This window comes from Mugil cephalus, chromosome 5 (assembly GCF_022458985.1).
Source record: "Mugil cephalus isolate CIBA_MC_2020 chromosome 5, CIBA_Mcephalus_1.1, whole genome shotgun sequence".
In the NCBI taxonomy this organism is placed as follows: domain Eukaryota; kingdom Metazoa; phylum Chordata; class Actinopteri; order Mugiliformes; family Mugilidae; genus Mugil; species Mugil cephalus.
This window is the reverse complement of record NC_061774.1, coordinates 26,557,426-26,570,774: the sequence shown is the minus strand read 5'-3', so window position 1 is coordinate 26,570,774 and position 13,349 is coordinate 26,557,426. Positions and strand designations below refer to the sequence as shown.

Below are 13,349 nucleotides of genomic sequence, written 5' to 3'. Positions count from 1 at the left end.
TCTGGAGGGCTGTCAGATAAGTTTGTGGATGTTGTTGTTTTGTCGTAGTTACGGCCGACAGTAACTATTTCAGGTCCAACAATAAATAACAGCTGTGATCACTCCTCATCAACATTTTAACGCTGCAGTATTGTATGGTCAACGTTACTTCTCAATAAAGCTCTTAGCATTAGCATCTTTTATTTAGCTACATTTATCATCAACTCAAATGAACTAAAACTAACTGAAACTGAGGCTAATCCACTTTAACAAATCCATACTAGTCACTGTTGAGTCTAATCGTCCTTAATTTGATCCGATAATCCACATTTTTCCCTGTTTCACTGTATTTACGGCTACATTTCACCATGTTTTTTGCTTTTGCCACTAGGGGGCATGGCACCAGGCGGCAATGGAGTCGATGCGTACCCTCTATACTACAGTCAGCCACCAGGGGGAGCTCTAGTTTTACAATTGATTGTATAAAAATGGACGCCATGACAGCTATTCAGTTATTCATAGGGAATAATAGTCCCAGTAGCATATATCCTTGACAGGGGGAATATGTGTTTATTTATTTATTTTATTTTAGTTTTTGGTGGCTGATGCATGTAAACCTTTCATGTCCTTTCAGATTATTTCACTTATTTATTTTATTTGCATGTATTAAGGCAGTCAGACTCTCTGGGTTGAATTAATTTCGATATAAAAATCCTAACCCTAACTCTTCCTGAGGACGTTGTTGGGTTTTCCTCTCCACAGATTTGCAGCTGCATTTCTCTATTTGAGCTTAAATGATCCTGCACAGACTGACAGTATTTTTTATTTCCTTTGCCTCCTCCCTGCAACCTCTCGACACTGACAACAAATTTGTCGTTGAGTCCTCTTGTTCCGTGAAAACGGACGTATTCCTCTTCCTTTCACTGCACATATGGCGTTATTTGCAGCTGACACTTGCTTCACATTTCTTGACACCAGGACTGTAAATAATACCACACATACTCCGACAACATGGTGTGCAGTCCACCGCTTTCATCCTGAACCTCGCAGTGTGTGCGGCTTCCCTTCCTAGCAGAGGGAATAACAGTCCCAGTAGCATATATCCTTGACAGGGGGAATAATGGGACATCCCGGTGGAGCTTCTGGGTAAATGGATTCTTGTTGAAGCTCCGGGTAATTGCAGAGAGAAGCTGTCATGGTTTTTGGTCTGGCGCTCAGCTGTCATTGTCATTCCCGTTGACAAGTGAAGACACTGTTGCCTCCGTTATAGCAGAGAATTGCTTGTATTCTTCAGAGTGTGTGTTTATCTGTGTTTGTAGGAGACTTTGAGCGTCTTTGTAGAGTCTTTGCTCTGAGAAAAGACAAATTTAAACTACTCTATTCTTCTTGTGTGTTTGTGCGCTGGTTGTGGAGTTTTTGAAAAGTGTTTAGATGCAGCAGTGGTGAGGTTTTAAGCAGTTTATCCAAAAAATGTTAAAGATAGGGATTGACAAACGCATGTCCCAGTGCGTTATCCTCACTATGGTCGCTGGAAGTGCTGGAGACCAATTATTGTGGCAACACAACAAACCTCGTGAAACACCTCAGGTTAAACCACAACACAGAATACGAGGCGTTTATGATGAGAAGGAAAGAAGAGGAGAGAACAGAGTCACAATTAAGATGCAAGGTTTCATTTTATAGTAGTTCTATATTGTTAAACAGTGATTTATTTTAATGGTGTTATTATTTTACTTATTTCTTATTTTAGTGCTTGAAACACCATTGTCACATATTTTGTATGATTGTGTCTATGTTTGGTTTCTCTGTTGTTTTAGCTCGGATCGGTATCGGCGATACCACTCTGGATTTTCCCTCAGTATCTGATTGGAAAGTGAAACAGTGGTATCGGTATCGGTCTTAACCTCCGTCCCTAAGAAGTTTCGAACCCATTTACACCTTGAGTTTGACTGATATTAGTTAGAGCACCATTCATTAGGGAAGAAGGACAGGGTCAAACGACAAACGACACTAGTTGTGTAATTTTCTGGTCATTAACAACAAGTTAAGTAAGTTTCTGATACAGTTTCCTATTTAAACCTCAACTCCCCACCAGTCGCTTACCATTCAAGCAAATGCTTACCTGAGAGGTGAAACGTCTTCTCAAAAAAACCCTAGAAGTCCAGCTGCCTTTCTTTAACAGTTTTTGGTTATACCATGACCTGGATGACTGAGAACCTTCACAGACTTTTACATCATTTTCCTTTGTGCGCCAACAGCAGCCAGAGAGAGGCCGTCAGATCAAGTGTTTCCACGGTTGTTAGGAGCTGTATTTTCCAACTGAAAGGATTATTAAAGGTTTACAACACCTCTCTCCGGCTTCCTTCTCCTCAGGTCAGTCCATTCAGATTGAGGTGATTACACGAGACATTTTTATTCCCATTATTAGTGGGAAGTCAGCATCCACAGCCCGTAGCGTAGAACTATGATGGTGATTTAAGACACGAGATAAAACTAAGGGGCACAGGGGTCATTCTTTCAAAAATAAAAAAGGAAAACACACTGAACTACAAAGGCAGAACACGGTAAAATAATGTATCAGAGCAGAATGAATGCAGACCTCATGATAACTACCTTTAAAGACTTTAGCATTTTCACCAGATGGATGATTATAACACCCTGAGTGAAAAGAAGCAGCTCTGTGCTGCGTGTTAACAGGTTATTTAAAGTGATGCTTTGTGAAAAAAGTCTTGGAATCAACACGTGTTCAACAGTTCTGTGACAATAACTGAACATAACACACCATTAAAGTCTCTCATTGTGAGGGTCAGGGTTTAACTGCAGTTCCTGTTTTTATTCCATTCGTGCAGAATCAGCCCATAGGTTTTGAATTTATTTTTGATTTCTAGCAGATGGTGCAAACGTTCAACAATGAACTATTTTTTTTTGTAGTCGATGATTTCGATAGCAGACCCGGAGTGTAAAATAAAAAAAACGACTTAAGTAACCCTCCAGGCGTCCTCTTTAACTGAAAACCTGTCGATAATGGACGAGCTTTCGCAACCGTTAGCAGACACAAAAATGTGATGTGCCCAGAAGTTTGGAATCGTTCCGCTCCTGTCGTAAAAAAAAAAAAAAAAAAAAGATATAAAAATGAAATGGGACATGACGTAAATGTTTAACTGTCCTGTTATGTTCATTTCTAATGAACAGCAACGATGTTCCTGGATCATTTTGACCTGGGGGCATGTTTACTTATCGAAAAGTGTCACAACCAAAAAAAAAATACAATAAACATCTTTTATATCTTATTAATAATTCCATTGTTAAACATTTCAATCAATATTTATTACCAGCTCTTTACCTCACAGATTATGGCTCAATGGGATCAGTTATGAGTTTCTCATAAAAATGCATTTAAGACCTACATCGTAAATGCAACTGTTTTGCTCGACATTAATCTTTTTATTGGATGATGATATCTTACCATGAGAAAGATTCTCATTTTAGGGTCAAATTAACCCAAACTGACCCCGAAAATTAAGCATTTTCATTTAATACGTTGATTACACTCATTAAGCTGAGCAGAAGAGGTTTCATACAGAAAAAATACCTTTAACTATTTATTTTACCTCAAATTTCTTATCCTCCATCCCCATCTTCTCATTCTCCTCCACCTTCTTCCTCATCCTGCTTTTCCTTTTCTTCTCCTTTTGTAATTTTCATCCCATGGGCCACATTGTTCCCTCTGGCAGACCAGTTACGGCCCACAGGCCACATGTTTGACACCTCTTTTACAAACATTTGACTTGTAGAACTTGTCTTCTTAGTATGAACTTTACTTTAACATTTGCGTGACAAAAGAGCTTGAGAACAAAGGTGGGCAGACTCGTGATCACATCATTCCACTACGGAGTTGGCAAGAAACAGCTTTATTTAAATCCCAAATGAGTCACATCTCCATAGATACGTGAAGGAGTAAAGTATCACTTTAATGAAGAACAGGTTGTCTGAGTTTCCTGCTGAATAAAGCTGAGGCTTCTTCTTGCTGCCTCCTCGTCCCACGGGCGTCGGCAGAGAGATGAAGCCAGCTCTGACACTTATTATTTGGCCCGAGCCTCAGGCTGCCGGCTGATATCGTGCACAGACCTGATCCCTCGTCGATCCACTCATTTTGCAGTCGGCCGGTGAAGCAGAGAGTCCAGTCGTGGTGTGTCGGAGAGTATCCGTGAACCCTTGTGTGTTATTGCCCCTCGCCTCCTCCATGCCATCTGCTCCGTGTCAACCTCCAGCTCCCCGTGGGGCTTTTTTTTGGCGAGTCCAGTCAAGCCTCAGAATTAATACTGAGCAGAACGGACACTTCTTGGTTTGGCCTGTTAGTTGCTGGGAGACTGGACTTCATTCTTAACGTCTCATAGCAGCGGACATGATGACCCTGTTCACGCTTGGTTGTAAAAATTAATGGTCAAAACACAAGGGATTAGCGGGGACACATCATGGCGTCCACATCGTGTGCGTCCACATCGTGTGCGTCCAGGATGGCCTGCAGACCTCATGTTTGAGTTTGTTACTGTACATGTTTAACCAGACTCAGGCTACAGGACTTTTGGGACCATGTATTCCCTGAAATTTACCCGTTCTCACCACTGTCAGAGAAGTCCATGCTGGGTGTTCCTGGTCATGTTTGATGTTGCAGGCTGTAGAGTTTACACCTGGGCCTTCAGTGGTACCTCCTAAAAAACATCATTCACTAATAAGACCTCACCTCAGTAGGTACAAAGAAGTTTATTTTGACCAGGTTATGGAGAGGGAAATGCAGGGGATGGGATGAAGAGGTCAAGAAAAGAGGATGGGATGAAGATGCCAAGGCGATGGGATGAAGTGGTCAAGAAGATGGGATGAAGATGTCAAGGGGATGGGATGAAGAGGTCGAGGGGATGGGATAATGGGTTTGAGTGGATGGGATGAAGAGGTCAAGGGGATGGGATGATGGTGTCGAGGGGATGGGATGAAGAGGTCAAGGCGATGGGATGAAGAGGTCGACGGGATGGGATGAAGAGGTCAAGAAAAGGGGATAGGATGAAGAGGTCAAGAAAAGAGGATGGGATGAAGATGTCAAGGCGATGGGATGAAGTGGTCAAGGGGATGGGATGAAGAGGTCGAGGGGATGGGATAATGGGTTTGAGTGGATGGGATGAAGAGGTCAAGGGGATGGGATGATGGTGTCGAGGGGATGGGATGAAGAGGTCAAGGCGATGGGATGAAGAGGTTGACAGGATGGGATGAAGAGGTCAAGAAAAGGGGATAGGATGAAGAGGTCAAGAAAAGAGGATAGGATGAAGAGGTCAAGGCGATGGGATGAAGAGGTCGAGGGGATGGGATGAAGAGGTCAAGAAAAGGGGATGGGATGAAGAGGTCAAGGGGCTGAGATAAGACCACGCCCCCGTAGGTACAAATAAGTTTATTTTCACCAGGTTGAAGGGAGGGAAATGTAGGGGATGGGATGAATGGGGTCAAGAAAAGAGGATGGGATGAAGGAAGATATAAAGACCAATGGTGGATTAAAGAACCCAGGGCGGGGGCATCTCTGGAAAGTTCATCTCCGTGTCCCAGTTCATGTAATGAGATTGTAAACAAGAAGAAAAGAGGCGAGAAGAGGTGAGACGCTCCTACATAGGTAGACGCAGGTAATTGGATGTTTGAGGCGTCGACTTGTTCCTGAACCTAAGTTATTTAACTTAATTTATGATGCAACAGAAACCATCAATATTGTTGCAGCACAGACGAGTTTCTCACATAACGAGAATAAAGTCCCATTATGCTAGAAAAAAAAAATCGTCTCCTTTCACTGGAGCCTCAGCTGCACCACAAACATACATCAGATCGAGCAGGAGCAGCAATATGAGGAAAATAATATTTGAAAAAAATGTAATAAAAGTTCATCGTACTCAGCAAAACTTGGGATTAAACATTTTGTCTTTCCTCAAGAGGAGCAGAGTTACTCCCTGAAGATAACTTTATAATAACATCCCGTCGTGTGTGTTGCTTTACAAATCTTCTAGTGTGTGACGCAACCTGATTTTTAAACTTTTTACTTTATTTGTGTCTGAGTTCCTTTAGCTACAACAACTACAACAACCTGCACACAGTTATTTCATCAAGTCGAAATTTGTTTCTGTCCTGACAAACTGCAGACACAGGCCTCAGTGCTCTTCTCTTTGCTTGATCCAAAACATCCACCACTTCCTGTCGCTGACGCCGCAGTTTTTCTGCTCCTGTTCCACTGCTGGATTCAGGGAATTCAGATTCAAAAGCTTTAGTTTTACAGTCCAAATATTAAAGAGGGAAACAAAATATAAAGGATTCTGTTTAGGAAAACGAAATCCAAACAAATCTACAGAAATGTTTCAAATACAAAGAACAATATGTATTTTTTGTTTCGTTTTAAAATAAAATTAACCCTAAAAAATGTAAATAAAATATGTGATGTTTTATTTTTTTCTTTGATTTTGACTAGACAGGTATGTCTCTAGTTTGACGAGATAACTAGATAAAAAAAAACAAAAAAACTGCAGATATAAAATCTTAAGATTGTATATATTTATGATATTTTATTTTATTCCCATTACATATATATATTTTTATTTGTATATTGTATATGTTTTTGTATATTTATGTACATGTAGTATATATGTAAACCATGTATTTTTTAAACATGATAAAATGTAAAATATTTGTTAGATTTAATTTATATATTTCATCTATTTATAACATTGATGCTTAGAAAGTTTAATGCAATAAAATATAATAATAAAAATAAATTAAAATAAATTCTTGCAGTTAGTAAATTGCCGTACATGGCTGATGAATCAAAAATGATTCAATAAATCATATGTGGAAATCCTAAAATTTTATTTTACTGTATTTGATTTCAACAAATTAAGACCTAGATAAAAAAAACATATATAAAATCCTAAAGAGTTTTTTTTTAATTTCCATTAGATATATATTTTATTTGTTTGTAATGTTATTAGTATATTTAGATGTATATATGTATGTATATGTTTAATGCATAATAAAAGAAAAGTAAATTGGCATAAATTTCTGATGAAATTGTCAATTATTGACATAAATAATGTGAATAAATAGATTTTTCTGACTATTATTTCACGTGGAAACCGTCCGCTGCCCTGACGCGGCGGCACAGATGCAAAGTGTTTCAGGAGGTTTTAACCGTCCTGCTTGTTGTGGCCGACCCACTTATGGAATATTAACAGTTTGTGAAAGACTGACGGCTTCTATCACACAGTCTGACACGAGTCGTGGTGACGCCGTGAAACCAAACCCACGGTCTGGAGCTCTGTTGCATTTATATGCATGAAGCTGTTGTTATGTGAGATTTTAGTCATTAATCACGAGTGACAGAGCTGGAGGAGGAATGAATTTCTACCTTAAAAAGATTGGTGAATGCATCCGTCCCTTCCTGGAAATACAGACTCTGCAGATCTGTCAACTGCATCTGAGAAAAGAATTAAATCTGAGAAAAAGTGGCGATAAAACTGCCTGTGACGGCGGCAAACATAAAACTCCTGCCGGCTTCCCTGTGAAATATAGTTACGTCCTTTCACAGGACGTTGGGCTTTTGACAACTTGAACCAGAATCTAACCAGATGACAAGTGCTTCATCCGTGAACCGGCTCCCTCCAACGTCTCCGTCTCTTTGTCGAAAAGCAAACAAAGGACCGGAGGCAGCGTGGAGTCGTGGCATTTATGAGACGCTTTTGTCCACAAATTGGAAAATGTGCACAGAGAGACGACTTGTCAAACGTTGTTAACACTCCTGCTTCTCCAGTTTTGCTGCTTTGTGCTGTTATTTATTACAGTTGCTTGCTCTCAACACGAGAAACAAAGTAAAGCAGAAGAACCAGTTATAGAGTCTCATTTGTTCTTATTCGTCTTTGAAGTTGAAGTTTATATCTTTTAAGTCGGGTTTATATCCCGACTTGTCAACTTGGGAATCGGTAATGACGACAAATAAAAGTATTCACACTCAGTGCGTTTACATGCACGTGAAAAAACGAATTATTGCCGTAATCGGACTCTAACAGGAGAACTTACGTGCATGTAAAGTTCTCATTATTCGATTGAGACGCCCAGACAATGCGATTGAAATGTGTGACCCCGCAACAGAAACATCCAAGAAAACCAGTCGCAGAAGAAGAAGAAGCTAAACGGAGCCGCTAGAAGAACTGTTTGAAAGATATTGTGCAACTTATCTGCACCAGAATTAGCGCGAACTTTACGTACAAGATTAAAAAAATATACTATTATCCATCTGGTTGTTGTTTGAAATGCAGGTCTGACACATGAACGACTCTTGTTTATTATACAACCGTATTAACGTGGTATTATCCAACTGATAAGACACGTATCGCCCCCTAGTGGGGAGGAGGAGAACTGTTATTCGATTTTCTTGCGCTGCATGTGAACTGGGACAAGGACTGTAGTCAGAAAGTCGAATTTTGAGCATAGCTCCGTTAAGCTAAGAGAGAGATGGGTCCAGATCTGCTCCCGTCATCCAGTGTGGGAGTTTCCAGCCCAGGTGCCATTCGGCAGCTTCGGTAATTTTGAAAGAGGCAACAAGCCGTGAAAGAGAGGCTGCAATCATCTCCCCTTCCTTCGAGCCCGTTGGTCTGTTTCTGCGATTAAACGTTCAGGCTGCGTGAGTGCGAAGGGCAGACGTCTGCAGAGAGGTGACTCCAGATGTTCAGGAAAACACATTATTTCATTTGTTTTAATTTATCGCGTGATGTGACAAGTCCAAATATCCGTAAATAACATGCGCTCTGTTTTCTTTCTGGTTTCAGCATCGGACTCGAACTGGAGTCAGTTTGAATTTCTTTTTTCAGTTGTTGATTTTAGTTTGGCTCAAAAATACAACCAGGATCTGCCATAACATCACGACCACCATCATCAGAGAATGGACGTGGGCCCTCTGAGGGCGTCCTGTGGGGTCAGGATGTTGTTAGTGGGGGGGCTTTGAGGGGAGGGGCCTCTGTGGATCATCCCACAGATACTTGATCAGTTTGGGATCTAGTGAATTTGGAGGCCAGGTCAACACCTTGTGCTGTTCTTTGTGATTTTTTGAGTCGTTCCTCAAGTGCGTGTGTCAGGCTGCTGAACATCAAGGAGTGTCATTGCTATGGGGTGTCTGGTCTGGTCTGGTCTGGTCTGGGTGGGGGCTACATGTCTAAGTAACATCCAGGTCCAAAAGTTTCGAACAGAACACTGAATTATCACAATATGTTTTTTTTTACTTCCCATGTCAGTGGTCATAATGTTGTGGCTGATGATTGTATGAAGTACAATCCTGTACTTTTTTAAATAAGGCTCACAGTAAAAAACATTAAAAAAAAACAGTAAATATCCATATAGGAGGCAGGATGAGCTAAAATGTTTTAAATAGCACAGTTGTTCCCAGTTTCCTGGTCGATGCTGCCCCCTGGTGGCAAAATAAAGTGTCACTACAGAGCAGGATGTGTCACATTCACACATTTATTTCTTTTACTCGTGTATTTCAAACTATTTCTTTTTGTAAATCACAAGCACAAAAACAGTCTCAGTTCACTAAAGCCTCACCATCTAATAATGCATCTGTTTAATATTTATCTGTGACGCTGTGGAAGCCTGAGAGGAGATGAAACCTACATTTATGCCTGTATTTTTTTAAAAAAAGAAGAAGAAGAAGAAGAAACTCGAGTATGATGCGTCTGATCTTTTCATAGAGTCTGTTATTAAAGACGAGGCCAGTGATGAGCAGGAGAAAGACGCAGGTATCAGACGTATAATCACTATAATCTCTTCCACGAAGCTGCAAAGACCCAAACTTGTTATCGACTAAATCATCAGAGTATAATTCGCCGTCACTCAGCCAGACAAGAGCAGATACAGATAAAGAAAACAAGAATAAATGGAAAGGTTTAAATTTGTCGTCCATTCACAAGTAACATAAAACTAATCTGATGCTTTTAAAGACACGGATCAGATCAAAGATTTTCTGTGGATGCAGCTCAGAATAATCAAACCCAAAGAAGAAACGATCTTTATTTGCTATCAATCAATCAATTAATCAGTCAAATTTGATCTATATAGCACCTTTCAAAATAAAAGAATGCTGCTCAAAGTGCTTTATATTTTGATTTAAAAAAAAAAAAAAAGACATGCAATAAAGGAACATGGAGACCAAGTTCAAAAAAAAAAAGATCAATATCAATAAATAAATAAAAATATAACATTAATAAAATATAAAATCATAGTAAGATATAAGAACGTTAAAATAGAGAATGAAGTAAAATTCAGGATAAAAATATAGAATAAAATGTAGAAAACGCTCAAAATAAAGATGACAATAAAAAAGTAATTAAAAGACAACATAACTGAAATATCGATACTTACGATACCAGATCTTTACGCTCTGAAATCGATTCTTAAATCAAAATATCAACACTTTCAATACTTCAACAGACATGTGTAAAGTACTAGAGACTCAGACTTAATAGTAGTAAAAGTACACAAAAATACAAGTACTCTATCAAAAAAGTAAATTGAGTAGAAGCTGAAGTTTCTTTAAGCATCAGACTCAAAGGGAAGAAATACTAAAGTATTCAACATTTTTGAAGTAGTTTATTTTAATATTTACTACTCAGCCAATGAAAGTAAAAGTATTGTGTTATGTAGTTATTAAAGAAATCAGTCAAAAGTTGGAACATCATTGTTTATATTATTTCAAATGTGAATCCTCTCACAATTGTTTTGGCTGCAGCAGCAGCACAAGGACAGAGGACACGTACATGGAGCCCAGCTACAGTAAAACCAACTAAAACTGTCTGAAAAAAGAACAAAATAACTATAAGACTGTGACATAAAAGCCACATTTCAGAGAAACTCGTCTCAGATCCACCTGTAGCAGGTTCCACAGTTCTGGAGCGTAATGTTTCTGTTCTGCTCTGAGGAACAGATAAAACCGAGGAACCTTTCTTCATACGATAAAAGAATCTGTTTTCATTTTAAAATAATGTTTGCTCTGATCTGGTCTGAGTGAAAACTCTCGCTGAAGAGTTTTGAATCAGTCGTAGCTCGTTTATCGTGTTCTTGGGTAGAACAGAGAGGAGAGAACTGCAGTAGGAGAACCAGAAAACGTTGCAGCCTCAGACGTTTGATGTGTTATTGGACAGAACCACAACCTCACTGATCAGGATTTAACGAGCTCTAATGAGCAGGTGTATCGATGACTCCAGTCTTTATTTGCTGATGACACTGGACCAATGGGTGCAGGAGGGAGGAGCCTGGAGTAAAGGAGAACCAATCAGAAACCAAGAGGGGGGAGGAGTTTGTTTAACCAGAGGAAAGTTAATCTCTCTCTTTCTCTGGGCCTTAACGTTGGTCTTTAGTGGCAGGTTGTGTTTTCTTAAACAACTTTAGTCGCTTAACACTTGATTCATGTCATTCCTGGTTTGTTTACATGTTCTCCCTGTGTCTCTGTGGGTTCTCCACAGGTTCTCCATCTTCCTCCCACCATCCACAGACATCAGCTCGTTAGGTTAATTGATTCTAAATTGGCTGCAGGTGTGAATGTGGATGGTTCTGTCTGTGGGTGATACTGGGAACTTTTATTATCGATCTGATCCAAATCTTTTACTTAATGACAAGAACTAAGTTCAGATTAATACATTAAATCATTCTTTACTTACAGAGGGAAAACACATAAACACCTAAAATAATTATCGTAAGTATCTACGGTTCTTAACCCCATTTATTAAATCAGAGAAAGAAAGAAAGAGAAAGGGGACACAGTCAAGACTGTTATCATTTAAAAAAGTAAAGTAAATAAAAGTCTGATGATGATTGTGTTAATATTCAAGGATCATTGTAAAAATGAGGATATAGTCAATAAATATTGAGGTCTAGTGGAAGGAGGTGACTTCAATAAGTTCAATAAGTTATAGTGAAATTCCCTCAGTATTGATCTGTTCTGTATCTAAGCTTCAAGGAAAGTCTTTCCTTCCCCCAACGGTAAAAAGGACGAATTATCCCCGTGTGTGTTGACCTGAATGGTCCCATATCAGAACATTTTAAAGAAAATAACTGAGTCAATGTTTAGTCTCCGGTGAAATTTCCATAAATAACGTGTGTGTTTACTCTGTGACTAACGACCTTTTTGTGGCCTTAAACTCATTAGGAGCTGTGAATTTCCTCCTCCCTTCCCTCGGGGGGTGAATTTGTGGAATCTCGCTCACCTTGAAACTCGAGAGTGAATGAAAACGGGTTTGTCTGCAGCCGCCCGCTGATCCAGCGCTCCGGTTTCCCACAGAGTTTCCTAACATAAAGAAACAAGTCTGCGCTTTCAGAGCTTCCTAGACTCACTCTGCACATTGTTGCAGGTTCAGTTGCTCATTGTTTCAGAGCCAGACCAGACGCTGACTTTGGCAGCGAGGAACAGTTTTTGGTGATTCCCGTAAAAAGGAGGTTATTTTGTCTGGATAAGTTCTTTGTTTGTAGTGTCAGAGACCCAGACTCGATTCCTCCTTCACGGATTCTCCTTCACCCTGAAACCTGCGCCGCCTCTTATCTGTGGCTCTTTGTGATGTTGTTATTCAGGGGAAGTTTTTAACTGGGAGGCAAAAAGTTAACGAAGCAGTTTAAATGAGTGCCTCTTAATGTGTTAGCGCTCACGGGAGGTAAGCGATTATCGCTTATAGCTTTCTTATAATAGCTTTCAGCCTGAAATATTAAGTGAAACTAAATGTTGCTTTTGCTTTTTTTGAACCCGCACTTAGGAAAACTTTTGCTTTGAGTTACAATCGTAGACCCAGGGTTTGCTGAAGAGCATGGAAATACTGTATTATTATTGATTTTTAGTGTTTGAAGCAGCATTTTCACATGTTTTATATGATTGTGTCTCTGTTTTTGTGTTTATTATTGCATCAGCTCGTCTACATAGTAAATGAAGCCACAACCTCAATATACTAATAAATTACTTGGATTTCTTTTATTATTTATGAAGCTATGATTTGAAATATGTTACTTACTTACCTGAGTTTTACTCGGTATCGAATCAGAAAGGAAATCAGTGGTATCGAGTTGAGTCGAGGCTGCAGCAGCTCGTAAACCTGTGAGGACAAAGTAGCCCCGCCCTTAAATTATGCATAACCTAATCACCTTGATATAAATTATATAAAAACTTTGAACCCTTGTACATCTGTCATGTTTGCACCAGCTGTTTGTTCCACATGTAAAGATGGATGTTTTAATATTGAGGAAATTAATACATTTCTGGAGCCCACCTCTAGTGGCCATTAGAGGAACTGCAGATATTAGTATTTTGATGTTGG

General features: G+C 39.5%; 1 protein-coding gene across 1 annotated transcript in view; it reads left to right on the top strand.

The window, feature by feature from the left end:
- The window catches only part of pde6a (phosphodiesterase 6A, cGMP-specific, rod, alpha), a 94,926-nt gene that overhangs the window by 34,265 nt on the left and 47,312 nt on the right, over window positions 1–13,349 (top strand). The gene's annotated exons all lie outside the window — the stretch shown is intronic.